This window comes from Diospyros lotus, chromosome 7 (assembly GCF_014633365.1).
Source record: "Diospyros lotus cultivar Yz01 chromosome 7, ASM1463336v1, whole genome shotgun sequence".
Classification (NCBI taxonomy): Eukaryota; Viridiplantae; Streptophyta; class Magnoliopsida; order Ericales; family Ebenaceae; genus Diospyros; species Diospyros lotus.
Window position 1 is genome coordinate 33752546 of NC_068344.1, and position 15141 is coordinate 33767686.

The window sequence follows — 15141 nt, forward strand, 5'->3', positions numbered from 1 at the left end:
TATTAGGGCAACACAAGGCATATCAATAAATTAACCACAAAATAGGGTTTTAATACTATTAGTAAATGACAATGGTTATTAGGCAAAATGAGGGAGGTAAAATTTATAAAAACTTTTTATTATGTGCTAGTTAATTAATAGTTTTCTAAGCTAGTGAAAATTAATACTCCAAAATTGATGAAAATTAAATGTAAAAAAGTGTCATTTAAGCAAAAAGAGAAGAGAAAACAAAATAAAAAATATGAATAATATACCAAAAGTGGTGACAGAATGAAATATATTAGGGTAAAAACAGATGAAAAATAAACTATCAAAATCAATAAAAATAATAAAGGGAGAAATTTTCAAGAGATGTGGTATTTAAATTGGGAGGAGTTCCATGAGAAAGTTGAGGCGAAATGAGGGTTTTGATTTGGGGGTGGGGGCTTGCTAACATGATTTAATTAGAAGAGAGGGCCAAACAAGGGTTTTATTGTTATTATTATTTTTGGCACTGTCATGATTTAATTGGAAGTAGGACTAAATAAGGGTTTTGATTTGGGGGGAGGGGGCGTTGAGTGTCATTTAAGGAAAAAGATGAGTGAAAATAAAATAAAAAATATGAATAATATACCAAAAGTGGTGATAGAATGAAATATATCAGAGTAAAAAGAGATGAAAAATAAGCTACAAAAATCAATAAAAATAATAAAGTGAGAAATTTTTCAGAAAGGTAGTGTTTAAATGGAGAGGAGTTCCATGAGAAAACTGAGGCGAAATGAGGGTTCTGATTTGGGGTGGGGGTTTGATAACATAATTTAATTGGAAGAGAGGGCTAAACAAGGGTTTTATTATTATTATTATTTTGGCATTGTCATGATTTAATTGGAAACGGACTAAATAAGGGTTTTGATTTGGGAGGAGAGGGGGTGTTGTCATGATTAATTTCGGGGCTGGGGGAGGGAAATTTGTCACGATTTAATTGGAAGAGCCAAACGAGGGTTTTGATTTTTTTTATTTTTTTTTTAGGGTGGTTGGTATGGGGAAGAGGGGTGTGCATGTGTGTCAATGTTAGGTGGGGGGAGGGGGTTTGGTACATAAGGGGTGGGCTGGTGTGTGTGTTTGGGGGAATGGGGTTGGTACATAAAGGGTGTGTGTGTGTGTTAGGGAGGTGGGATTGCTAACACGTTTGTGTTGAGCAAGATAAGAAATGTTTAACATGAGTGAGAGATCAAGATTGTTGAGAATATATCTAAAATCACCAAGGTAAGTCTGATTGACACACCATATCTCAATTCTATTTTTAAGTTTGTTTCACAACATGACTATATTAGATTTGGCAAAAATAAACCTAAGGGTCGAGAAAGCCCATTGTGAAAGCATGGCCTACCTACTAGCATCCAAACCTCACCTTTTGAGGTTTAGAAAACTGTGCCATTACGACATGACCAACAAGATACTTGGGTCCTATAAAAGAAATCGATATAAAATAATTTCACGGAAAGGTAAAGATAAAAAAAAAGAGAAGACAAAAAGTTGGCTACCCAAAAAAAGAAAAGAGATTCGAAGATGTTTATCGATGCGAAAACAAAATAATAAAATTTTTGTAATTTTGGATATCATCATCATAATTTTTGCTAAGTAATCATTAACTATCAAATTTTATAAACCTCTTGTGCATAACATAAAATTTTATTTGCATATATAACACAAATTATTATACTTGTATGTTATTATTACCTCTTAACTTTCATCACATATATATGTATACACACGCACATACATATATAATTGTGAAGAATGGGGAATTGTGAGTAATGTTGGTAATAAATGGAAGATGAGTGCATGTGCTTACATTAATGAAGATTAATTAAGAATCAGCTTATAATTTAATCGGTAAATCTATTTGGATAGAATCTATCCAGATAGAAAGACATTTAATGCTTGTTTTATATTATTTTATAATATTTTAATTATATTAAACAAAATAGAAAGACAATTTTAATCTTATAAAAATTCTAACTCTTCACTCGTATACTTTCTTACTTAAAACTCCCACATAAAATTATTGTCCAACACATTAAAGCTGCACATTTCCAAAGCAAACAAAATTAGTTATGAAAATGAATAATGACAATTATGACACTTAGGTGGCAGCACACGATTGACCGTAATTAATATATTCTCTTTACATTCTCCTTCTATTTTATTTCATTCATGGATTATTTTACTTTGTCCGAATTAATTAACGCACGGGATGACTAAAGACATTAAATCATAAAAATATTATCATCTTAAAATTACCGCATTGCCTCGAATTGAACGGGCGGATTTCGTCTATATTAAAGTCTACTCATATTAGACGGATTGCATGCAGTGTTGGCGGGCTACATCATAGCTGGGATGCACAGGGGCTGCATATATGATGCAGTCCGCCAGCCTACATCTGGCGGACTGCATCATATATGCAGCCCGCTAGGAAATGCCTATTAAATACAATATTCATTTTAAGAATAAATAAATGTCAACCCGTGATAGCAAAACAACATTATTAGCTCTCCTTTTGTTAAATTGTAAATTTTATAACAAATAATCGCTTAAACAAATGAATAATGAGAACCAAACTTAGGACCTACTCTCTTAATTAATTTAAAGGGTACACATATCTTACAAATGTATCACCTTTTTTTTTTTTTTTTTTTGCTAAGAATTTATATTTTTGTGTGATAAAAAATATTGAATTCAGTAAATATAAAAAAATTTAAATGTAAATTGAGAGCTGAGACATCTCAACAAATATAATTGTTATGTTGCCCACGTTAAATAACAATATGTTACCCGACATGAGCTTACAGGGGTGAGTGTATAGATCTCTCCACAAAACTCACGCCCCCTTCTCAATGTGCTCACGTGTAACAAAAAATTTTTCGACCAAGTGCATGCATATTTACCTTTTTTTAGTGACACTGAATCTATGATGCAGTCCGCCAGTGTATCTGGCGGACGACATCATATATGCAACTTGTTGGGATGCACGGGCTGCATATATGATGCAGACTGTTGGCGGGCTGCAACTGCATCTGGCGGATTGCATTTAGATGCAGTCCGCCAGAAATTGAAGTTTACCTGAATTATTGGGTGGGTTTTATTATTGATATTTTTATTATTTGATATCTTTAGTGATTTCGTGCGTCAAACAATTCAAATAAAATAGAATAATCCGTATTTAAAGCCATTGTAACTCTTGGAATTCTAAAAATTCATTAAATGAGGTGAGAGACTAAAATTTAAATTTAACAAGAAAGAGAGAGAATAAAATTTTAAATTATGACTAGAAAGGGTATTGTTGGTAAATAAAATGTTAAATGATATAATTATTCTAACATCAATAATTAAAATGACAAAAAAGGATAATTGTATCTGGACCGATTCTATCTAAATAACAATTATATATACAGGTAGATTGCCAGAAAACAAATTAACACAAGAGCTTAATTAATTGCCAATCATTTCCAAATTATATATAAGAGGTGCACTTAACGACAGAGAGTTTATATTAATGATCGTAACAACAATTATTATTATATAAAGACTCCAAACCCTTCCTCTCAACACTTTAAAAATATCTTGCATATATATAAGATTGAATTTCTAGTTCTCTCCTATATGCTAATTTACCAATAGTTTGGTTGCCTAATTATATTAATTTTTATTTTTAAAAAAAGATTTAATGGTGTATTCAATTGTAGGAATTATTTTCTATCATTCCACTCTAACTTTTTATTAAATGATTGAACCTTTTATTAGAAAATTAAGAAATGGAAAACTCAATTTTTTTCATTTTTTTAACTTTATATTCTGAAGTAAAAATTACATTTTTAATATTTTTTTAATTTTTTTAAAAATGAATACTATAATTTTTTTTAAACTAAACCCTTGACTCTAATTTTTTAGTAAATGATTGAACCTTTTAGTAGAAAATTAAGAAAATAGAATACACAATTATTTTATTTTTTTAACATTATTTTATGAATTAAAAAATATATTTTTAAAGTTTAAAAAATAAATACTATCTTTTTTAAAAAAAAAAAAACTAAACTCAAAACTCTAAAACTATACTGCGCCTGCAAATACATTGAAACAACACAATAAACATTGGTAAAAAAAATCAAATTATTATTATTATTATTATCATTATCATTATTATATTGTTAGGTAAATGAATTTTTGGCTAAAATTCAGCTGTTGATCGGAATAGGTGTCGTCATTTGACCTCTCAGAAACTCATTTTTTAGCTAAATTTCGATAAAAATATCACTATTTTTTATTAAATTACTATTATTTACTGTATAGCTAATAATTTGTTAATCATTTGAAAAGACAAGACAAAAAAGAGAAAAAAAAAATCAATGTCAACGTCAGGGTGATGGAACATAACCTTACCAACCTCAACCTCATAGTTAATGAAAGCAAATTAACTTTGGACAATAATGCTACAGTAACCCAATTGATTATCTAAATTTGTTGGCATGTGTTGCGTTATAATTGATTTAAACATTAGGAAGTACATTCAATAATAAAGTCCCCTAATGTTTGTCTTTTCATGATTTGAGTAGGCCGAAATTATATGTTATACTCACTTAATTCTATGAATCATTTAATAAATCGACCTAAACATTCTGACTTCTGTAAGGTTGTAACGGCCTGTCTCCCGGAGCCCCCATGCACCAAAAGGATCTGTGAAAGGGTCATTACTAAAATGATACTGAACAACACACAACTACAACTCATGAAAAATCCCTATTAAAATCATATTCTTTTATCATTTCACATCTCATAATCATTTTTACAAAATCATCCATTATTTGGGCCCACCTGGGCTTACATAACATATATCTAATTCAAAATTATAAATCTTACACAAAAACACCCAGGACCTAGATTCGGGAGAGCTCTGCACTTGCTATCACGACTCGACGGTCTGGACCCAAACCCTGCTGAACGCACCTGCGATCTCAGGATATGCTGACCTGGAATGATGTAAAACAAACATGAGTCGCGAGACTCAGCAAGCTCATGAAAGGAAGGTTGAGGGTTTAAGGTAGGACTCTTCCCATAACACCCCATGCAATTCATGCCAATGCAACCACACCATGTCATGATCCACATGTACCTTACTTCTACATGCATAACATAAAGTTAACTGCACATAAGGAACCAGGGGCCCACATAAGTCACACATTGGCACCCGAGTCCCGCATACATACCTGTTGGCAGCCTTTTATAGGTTACCATTCCATTTCCCTTACATGCTCATTCCTATTGCTCACATCATAATCTGTTGCCGTGGGTCTCACCCTAAGGTCTTTATGTCGCCATGGGTCTCACCCCAAGGTCTTATCGAGTTGGTACTCTCGACACCTGGCACGCTACTCCCGTCCAGAATAACAGTAATAATAAAATCATGCAATGCAACACGTAAGAAATGCAATGGCCGTTGTAGCATAAACATGATGTCAAGGCCCCCATAAACCAAGCATCAGGCCCTGTTACGCCTCACATAGGAATACACACATGCAGCATGCTCTAAATACATATGCTCACCTAAGATACCCAAATTGGCTCTTAGACCAACCGGGTCATGCAAATGCTCATGCATCTCATCACACACAAAACATGTCCCCAAGTGAATGCAACCCAGTCCTATGTAGCACACACATCATGAAATGCACAAACCAAGGCGGGAATCTGGAGTACCAGCTCTTCTAGCCGTCTAACGCTTATCATAACAACCGATGACTGGCGCCCATACATCCAGCCATCAACTGCCACGACCCACGGTCAATAGTCAGTGGTTTTGTACCCATACCCTTAGACACACTTACTGACACTATTGACTTTATATCTTCCCAGTTTAACTTTACATAACATTTCTCCATAACTCATAACTCTTCATGTACATAACCACATAACATCGTAATACCATTCTCATTACTTTTCATTCACATAAAACCATCTCAACATACATAATAGACTCTTTAACACATTCTCCTAATTCTAACCATAACCAATTTCTCTAAGAACCTAACCCCAATGGGTTCGGCATCATTCCCAAGGAAAGCGGAGCGATACGAAGCTCCGTGACGGTTGAAATAAAAGACGCAATGACATCCTTACTTAGCTTATCCCATTAACAATAAACTCATTAATAAAATAAAAGTCGTAAAATGGTTACTATGCGGATTATTATTATTAATGCGTAGAACCGAATCACGGTAAGGGAGGGTTTAGAGTACAAGAAACCTGAAAGACTTTCACGAGAAATAAATAATGCGAGGAGAGGGTTAGGAGTTTGCCTAAATTCGGCTGCTTTCAGCCCCTCTTGTGCTCTCGATGCAAATTAAAACATTTCCTATCAAATAATACAATCGGGACTTAAATTAATTATTTCTAATCACGCAAAATTTATAATTTACACATATCATGCTTCTACAAATTTTTACCCACGTACCTGATCACTTCCTATGTCGAAAAATTCCAAAATCATTTTATTTTTCCTTATTTTCTTTTCTTTCCTCTCTTTCCTTCCTTTTCTTTTTCTTCTTCTTTTCTTCTCCTTCTTCCCGCGCCCACTGCTTCCTGCGCGCTATTTCTTCTCCCTTTCTTCTTTCTTTTCTTCTTCTTTTTCTTCTTCTTCTCCTTCTTCTTCCCGCGGCCGACCCAGCACCGCCGCGCACCAACTTGGTGAGCTCGCCGCAGCCGCCGCGGTTGCCACTGCAACCGACCACCTCTCGAACTTCCACCGCCGTCGCCGGTTGCTGCTTCACGCCCCCGCCCCTTGCTGCTGCCGCTTCGCTCGGCGGCCATGGCCGAGCTTCACTCGACAACTTCCATGGCCGCCCTGCAACTCGTCTCTCTCTCATTCTATCTCTCTCGCTCTCTCTCTCTCTTTTTCCCCCTCGACTAAGCTCTCTCTCTCGATCTCTCCTTTCTTCCCTCACACAGCCGAGCCTTCTCCCTCTCCCAATCTCTCGGCCCACTGATCTCTCCATCTCCTCTGTTTTTGTTTGAAGCCATGGCCACTGTAGATAGCTTGGCCTCCAAGCACGCGTACCACAGCCACAAAAATACACAAATTAATTAGTTTAATTTAATTTAAATTAATTAGGTTTATTCCTTTATTATTATTATGAATATATATACATATATATGTGTATTTAGATATTAATTCACTAACTTAAATTAAGTTAACATAAGTTACACATTTGCTATTATTAACGGTACTATTTTTACTATTAGTTGATTACCTTAAATCATCAAATATCGAAATTTAATAATTATTTTTGTCTCCAAAATTTTGGGATATTACATTTCTCCCATCCTTAATAGAATTTCATCCTCGAAATTCGTGCTCAATCTATGTCCTCAAGATACGCTCGCAATTCTCATGATATTATTCAACATCCCCTCTGGAACATTCAATATTATCATTTTCTAGTATCTCACCAGGCGTCTTGCGTCACCGAATCATCCTCAAGGTCTCGCCTATATTGGTTTTCCTTTCTTCTTTTTTTTTAAATGTACCGAGTCAACTATCAACCTCAATCTTCTTGTACCATTTATGACCTCCAAATCACTTTCTTACTCACTTCATTTATAGGGTTAAACCTACTCTAGTTATCATCACCATGCATCCTGCCCACCGAATTCTCATTTGGGAGTCCTTATTGGTTGCAAATTCTCTTAGGTAGGTGTTAATATTTGTTTCTCACCCTTTGGCCTGTATAACATTCCCTATTGTAACTTTCTACTGGCAATCACTCCTGTTACCACGAAACCACCCAAGCACATCCTTAACATCCTGTAACCATTTATCATGCACCTAGCCTCTCACTTATATCCTATCTTCCATCAGGGCCGCAAGCTAACACCAATAGTGACGCAAACGCCAAGATCAACCTAGATGTCGAGCATGTACCTTGGGTGGAGTCTACTCCTGCTACTTACTCGTGGCTAACCTCAACGTCCATAAAATCCCGACCCGAGTCTCTAGCTTTCCATCATACGTTGCGACATTCAATTCCTCAACACCCACGAATCGCCAAACTCGCAATGATGGCAACTGGAAATCTATCCCGTGCATTCCTAGCACCTCTGGCCCTCAAGTCGATAATTTTCTTTCCTTAACATTTATTTCCCTGCATAGTAATCATACTTGGAATCCCATATTCTAAATAAATTCACCTTGCACTAGGAATACAAGCCTAGCCTTACAACCCTTGACACGCGCCTAACTCTACCTGATCGTCCTATGTGTGCAGAGTCTCCTTCCTTAAACTTAACTTGCTCTGATACCAAACTGTAACGGCCCGGCTCCCGGAGCCCCCGTGCACCAAGAGGATCCGTGAGAGGGTCATTACTAAAATGATACCGAACAACACACAACTACAACTCATGAAAAATCTTTATTAAAATCATATTCTTTTATCATTTCACACCTCATAATCATTTTTACAAAATCATCCATTACTTGGGCCCACCTGGGCTTACATAACATATATCTAATTCAAAATTATAAATCTTACACAAAAACACCCAGGACCTAGATTCAGGAGAGCTCTGCACTTGTTATCACGACTCGACGGTCTGGACCCAAACCCCGTTGAACGCACTTGCGATCTCAGGATATGCTGACCTGGAATGATGTAAAACAAACATGAGTCGCGAGACTCAGCAAGCTCATGAAAGGAAGGTTGAGGGTTTAGGGTAGGACTCTTCCCATAACACCCCATGCAATTCATGCCAATGCAACCACACCATGCCACGATCCACATGTACCTTACTTCTACATGCATAACATAAAGTTAACTGCACATAAGGAACCAGGGGCCCACATAAGTCACACATTGGCACCCGAGTCCTGCATACATACCTGTTGGCAGCCTTTTATAGGCTACCATTCCATTTCCCTTACATGCTCATTCCTGTCGCTCACATCATAATCTGTTGCCGTGGGTCTCACCCCAAGGTCTTTATGTCGCCATGGGTCTCACCCCAAGGTCTTATCGAGTCAGTACTCCCAACACCTGGCACGGTACTCCCGTCCAGAATAACAATAATAATAAAATTATGCAATGCAATACGTAAGAAATACAATGGCCGTTGTAACATAAACATGATGTCAAGGCCCCTATAAACCAAGCATCAGGCCCTGTTACGCCTCACAAAAGAATACACACATGCAGCATGCTCTAAATGCATATGATCACCTAGGATACCCAAATTGGCTCTTAGACCAACCGAGTCATGCAAATGCTCATGCATCCTATCACACACAAAGCATGTCCCCACGTGAATGCAACCCAGTCCTTTGTAGCACACACATCATGAAATGCACAAACCAAGGCGGGAATCTGGAGTACCAGCTTTTCTGGCCGTCTAACGCTTATCGTAACAACCGATGACTGGCACCCATACATCCAGCCATTAACTGCAACGACTCACGGTCAACAGTCAGTGGCTTTGTACCCATACCCTTAAACACACTTACTGACACTATTGACTTTATATCTTCCCAGCTTAACTTTACATAACATTTCTCCATAACTCATAACTCTTCATGTACATAACCACATAACATCGTAATACCATTCTCATTACTTTTCATTCACATAAAACCATCTCAACATACATAATAGACTCTTTAACACATTCTCCTAATTCTAACCATAACCAATTTCTCTAAGAACCTAACCCTAATAGGTTCGGCATTATTCCCAAGGAAAGCGGAGCGATACGAAGCTTCGTGACGGTTGAAATAAAAGACGCCATGACATCCTTACTTAGCTTATCCCATTAATAATAAACTCATTAATAAAATAAAAGTCGTAAAATGGTTACTATGCGGATTATTATTATTTATGCGTAGAACCGAGTCACGGTAAGGGAGGGTTTAGAGTACAAGAAACCTGAAAGACTTTCACGGGAAATAAATAATGCGAAGAGAGGGTTAGGAGCTTGCCTGAAATCGGCTGCTTTCAGCCCCTCTTGTGCTCCCGATGCAAATTAAAACATTTCCTATCAAATAATACAACCAGGACTTAAATTAATTATTTCTAATTGCGCAAAATTTATAATTTACACATATCATGCTTCTACAAATTTTTACCCACGTACCTGATCACTTCCCATGTCGAAAAATTCCAAAATCATTTTATTTTTCCTCATTTTCTTTTCTTTCATCTCTTTTCTTTCTTTCCTTCATTTTCTTCTTCTTCTTCCTTTCTTCTCCTCCTTCCCGCGCCCACTACTCCCTGCGCGCTACTTCTTCTCCCTTTCTTCTTTCTTTCCTTCATTTTCTTTTTCTTCTTCCTTTCTTCTCCTCCTTCCCGCGCCCACTACTCCCTGCGCGCTACTTCTTCTCCCTTTCTTCTTTCTTTCCTTCATTTTCTTCTTCTTCTTCTTCCTTTCTTCTCCTCCTTCCCGCGCCCACTACTCCCTGCGCGCTACTTCTTCTCCCTTTCTTCTTTCTTTTCTTCTTCTTCTTCTTCTTCTTCTTCTTCCCGCGGCTGACCTAGCACCGCCCCGCACCAGCTTGGTGAGCTCACCGTCGCCGCCGCGGTTGCCGCTGCAACCGGCTGCCTCTCGGACTTCCACCGCCGTTGCCGGTCGCTGCTTCGCACCCCCGCCCCTTGCTGCTGCTGCTTCGCTCGGCGGCCATGGCCGAGCTTCACTCGGCAGCTTCCATGGCCACCCTGCAACTCGTCTCTCTCTCCTTCTATCTCTCTCGCTCTCTCTCTCTTTCTCTCTCCCCCTCGACTAAGCTCTCTCTCTCGATCTCTCCCTTCTTCCCTCACACAGTCGAGCCTTCTCCCTCTCCCAATCTCTCGGCCCACTGATCTCTCCCTCTCCTCTGTTTTTGTTTGAAGCCATGGCCACTGTAGATAGCTTGGCCTCCAAGCACGCGCACCACAGCCACAAAAATACACAAATTAATTAATTTAATTTAATTTAAATTAATTAGGTTTATTCCTTTATTATTATTATGAATATATATACATATATATATGTGTGTATTTAGATATTAATTCACTAACTTAAATTAAGTTAACATAAGTTACACATTTGCTATTATTAACGGTACTATTTTTACTATTAGTTGATTACCTTAAATCATCAAATACCGAAATTTAATAATTATTTTTGTCTCCAAAATTTTGGGATATTACAAAGGTACTTCTCAAGGGCTGGATAGTCAGAACAATGATGGAGTGAGCTTGAAAATATGTGCGTAATTGTTTTGAGCCATTTACTAAGGCTAAGGCTACCTTTTTTGTGAAGGGGTATCGCGTCTTCGCCCCTTGCAAGACCTTACTGACACAATAAACTGGATGATCCACTTGTCCTTCTCTTCTTATCAATACTGCACTTACAATCTTGTCATTTATCTCCAGATATATGTACAAGGATTCCCTTATTCTAGGCCGCGTGAGGAGGGGAACCTATTTTAAATACTCCTTTAGTTCTTCGAAAAACTTCTGACACTGATCTGTTCACTCAAACCCCTTTCGAGCCCTTAGTGTTTGGAGAAACAGAAGGCTTTTCTTAGTTGACTTAGACAAAAATTGGGGCAAGGAAGTAATTCTTCCTATCAGTCGTTGTACTTCCTTGATAGTCAACGGGAATGTCATGTCTAGGATGGTTTGTATTTTCTCAGGATTAGCTTCAATTCCCCTTTGCGTAATCATATATCCTAAGATCTTGTCTAATTGGACTTCAAATGCACACTTTGTAGGATTTAATCGCATGTTGTACTATTGGAATATCTCGAATACACGTGTCAATTTTTCAACATGAGATTCTTTCTCTAGACTTTTTATAATTATATCGTCAACATAAGCCTCCATCATGTTACCCAACAGGCTTTTGAATACTTTATTCACCATTCGTTGATATGTAGCTTCCACATTTTTTAGCCCAAAAGACATTGATAGGTTTGAAATACAATGGCACAAGGGTGAATTAGATAATTTAAAAATTGTTTGAAACTTAAAATCTTTTTAATGGAAAATAAAAATTTAATGCAAGTGAGGATAATGAAATATTAGCAATGATAAACAAACCAAATAATACAAGAGAAGAACATAAAGAATTTATAGTGGTTTGGCTTAATCCAAGTCTAATCCACTATCTTAGATCCTCACTAAGGAATTTACATATAATCCACTAAAAATAATCTTATCACTCCGGATAGACCCTCTAGCAACAAACTAGGAAATATACAAACCTCCTACTTAGACAAGTAGACTCTCTAGCTACCAAATATTCTAGGAAAATAAGAATGATACAAATGTAAGAGAGAACCTAAGAGTTAACACTCTTAGTTACAAGTTCTCTCAGAATGAAAATAAAACTTAAGAATAAATTTACAAAGATAGAATGAAACCTTGGAGAGAAAAATACAACAATGAAAGCACAATCTCTTGTAAGCTCGAATAAAATGATTTATAATCTGAAGGTTAATTAACAATCAGCTTATAATTTAATTACAGGTAGATTGTCGGAAAGCAAATTAACACAAGAGCTTAATTAATTGCCAATCATTTCCAAATTATATATAAGAGGTGAACATAATGAGAGAGAGTTTATATTAATGATCATAACAACAATTATTATGTAAAGACTCCAAACCCTTCCTCTCAACACTTTAAAAATATCTTGCATATATATAAGATTGAATTTCTAGTTCTCTCTTATATGCTAATTCACCAATAGTTTGGTTACATTATATTATTTTTTATTTTTAAAAAAAGCTTTAATGGTGTATTCAATTGTAGGAATTATTTTCTATCATTCCACTCTAACTTTTATTAAATGATTGAACCTTTTATTAGAAAATTAAGAAATGGAAAACTCAATTTTTTCATTTTTTTTAACTTTATATTCTGAAGTAAAAAATACATTTTTAATATTTTTTAATTTTTAAAAAAATGAATACTATAATTTTTTTAAAACTAAACCCTTGACTCTAATTTTTTAGTAAATGATTGAACCTTTTAGTAGAAAATTAAGAAAATAGAATACACAATTTTTTATTTTTTTTAACATTATTTTATGAATTAAAAAATATATTTTTAAAGTTTAAAAAATAAATACTATCTTTTAAAAAAAAAAAAAAACTAAACTCAAAACTCTAAAACTATACTGCGCCTGCAAATACATTGAAACAACACAATAAACATTGGTAAAAAAAATCAAATTATTATTGTTATTATCATTATCATTATTATATTGTTAGGTAAATGAATTTTTGGCTAAAATTCAGCTGTTGATCGGAATAGGTGTCGTCATTTGACCTCTCAGAAACTAATTTTTTAGCTAAATTTCGATAAAAATATCACTATTTTTTATTAAATTACTATTATTTACTGTCTAACTAATAATTTGTTAATCATTTGAAAAGACAAGACAAAAAAGAGAAAAAAAAAATCAATGTCAACATCAGGGTGATGGAACATAACCTACCAACCTCAACCTCATAGTTAATGAAAGTAAATTAACTTTGGACAATAATGCTACAGTAACCCAGTTGATTATCTAAATTTATTGGCATGTGCTGCATTATAATTGATTTAAACATTAGGAAGTACATTCAACAATAAAGTCCCTGATGTTTGTCTTTTCATGATTTGAGTAGGCTAAAACTATATGTTATACTCACTTAATTTTATGAATCATTTAACAAGTCGACCTGAACATTCTGACTTCTGTAAGGTACTTCTCAAGGGCTGGATAGTCAGAACAATGATGGAGTGATCTTGAAAATATGTGCGTAATTTTTTTGAGCCATTTACTAAGGCTAAGGCTATCCTTTTTGTGAAGGTGTATCGCGTCTTCGCCCATTGCAAGACCTTATTGACACAATAAACTGGATGATCCACTTGTCATTCTCTTCTTATCAATACTGCACTTACAACTTTGTCGTTTATCTCCAGATATATGTACAAGGATTCCCCTATTCTAGGCCGTATGAGGAGGGGAACCTATTTTAAATACTCCTTCAGTTCTTCGAAAGACTTCTGACACTGATCTGTTCACTCAAACCCCTTTCGAGCCCTTAGTGTTTGGAGAAACGGAAGGCTTCTCTCAGTTGACTTAGACAAAAATTAAGGCAAGGTAGAAATTCTTCCTATCAACCGTTGTACTTCCTTGATAGTCGACGGGAATGTCATGTCTAGGATGGCTTGTATTTTCTCGGGATTAGCTTCAATTCCCCTTTGCGTAATCATATATCCGAAGATCTTTCCTAATTGGACTTCAAATGCACACTTTGTAGGATTTAATCGCATGTTGTACTATTGGAATATCTCGAATACGCGTGTCAATTTTTCAACATGAGATTCTTTCTCTAGACTTTTTACAATCATATCGTCAACATAAACCTCCATCGTGTTACCCAACAGGCTTTTGAACACTTTATTCACCATTCGTTGATATGTAGCTCCCACATTCTTTAGCCCAAAAGATATTGATAGATTTGAAATACGATGGCACAGGGGTGAATTAGATAATTTAAAAAATTGTTTGAAACTTGAAATCTTTTTAATGAAAAATAAAAATTTAATGCAAGTGAGGATAATGAAATGCTAGCAATGAAACAAACCAAATAATACAAGTAAGAGAAGAACACAAGAATTTATAATGGTTCGGCTTAACACAAGTCTAATTCATTATCTTAGATCCTCACTAAGGATTTTACATATAATCCACTAAAAATAATCCTATCACTCCGGATAGACTCTCTAGCAACAAACTAGGAAATATACAAACCTCCTACTTAGACAAATGGACCCTCTAGCTACCAAATCTAGGAAAATAAGAATGATACAAATGTAAGAGATAACCTAAGAGTTAACACTCTTAGTTACAAGTTCTCTCAGAATCAAAATAAAACTTAAGAATAGATTTACAAAGATAGAATGAAACATTGGAGAGAAAAATACAACAATGAAAGCACAATCTCTTGTAAGCTCGAATAAAATGATTTATAATCTGAAGGTTAATATTAACAATCAGCTTATAATTTAATTACAGGTAGATTGTCGGAAAGCAAATTAACATAAGAGCTTAATTAATTGTCAATCATTTCCAAATTATATATAA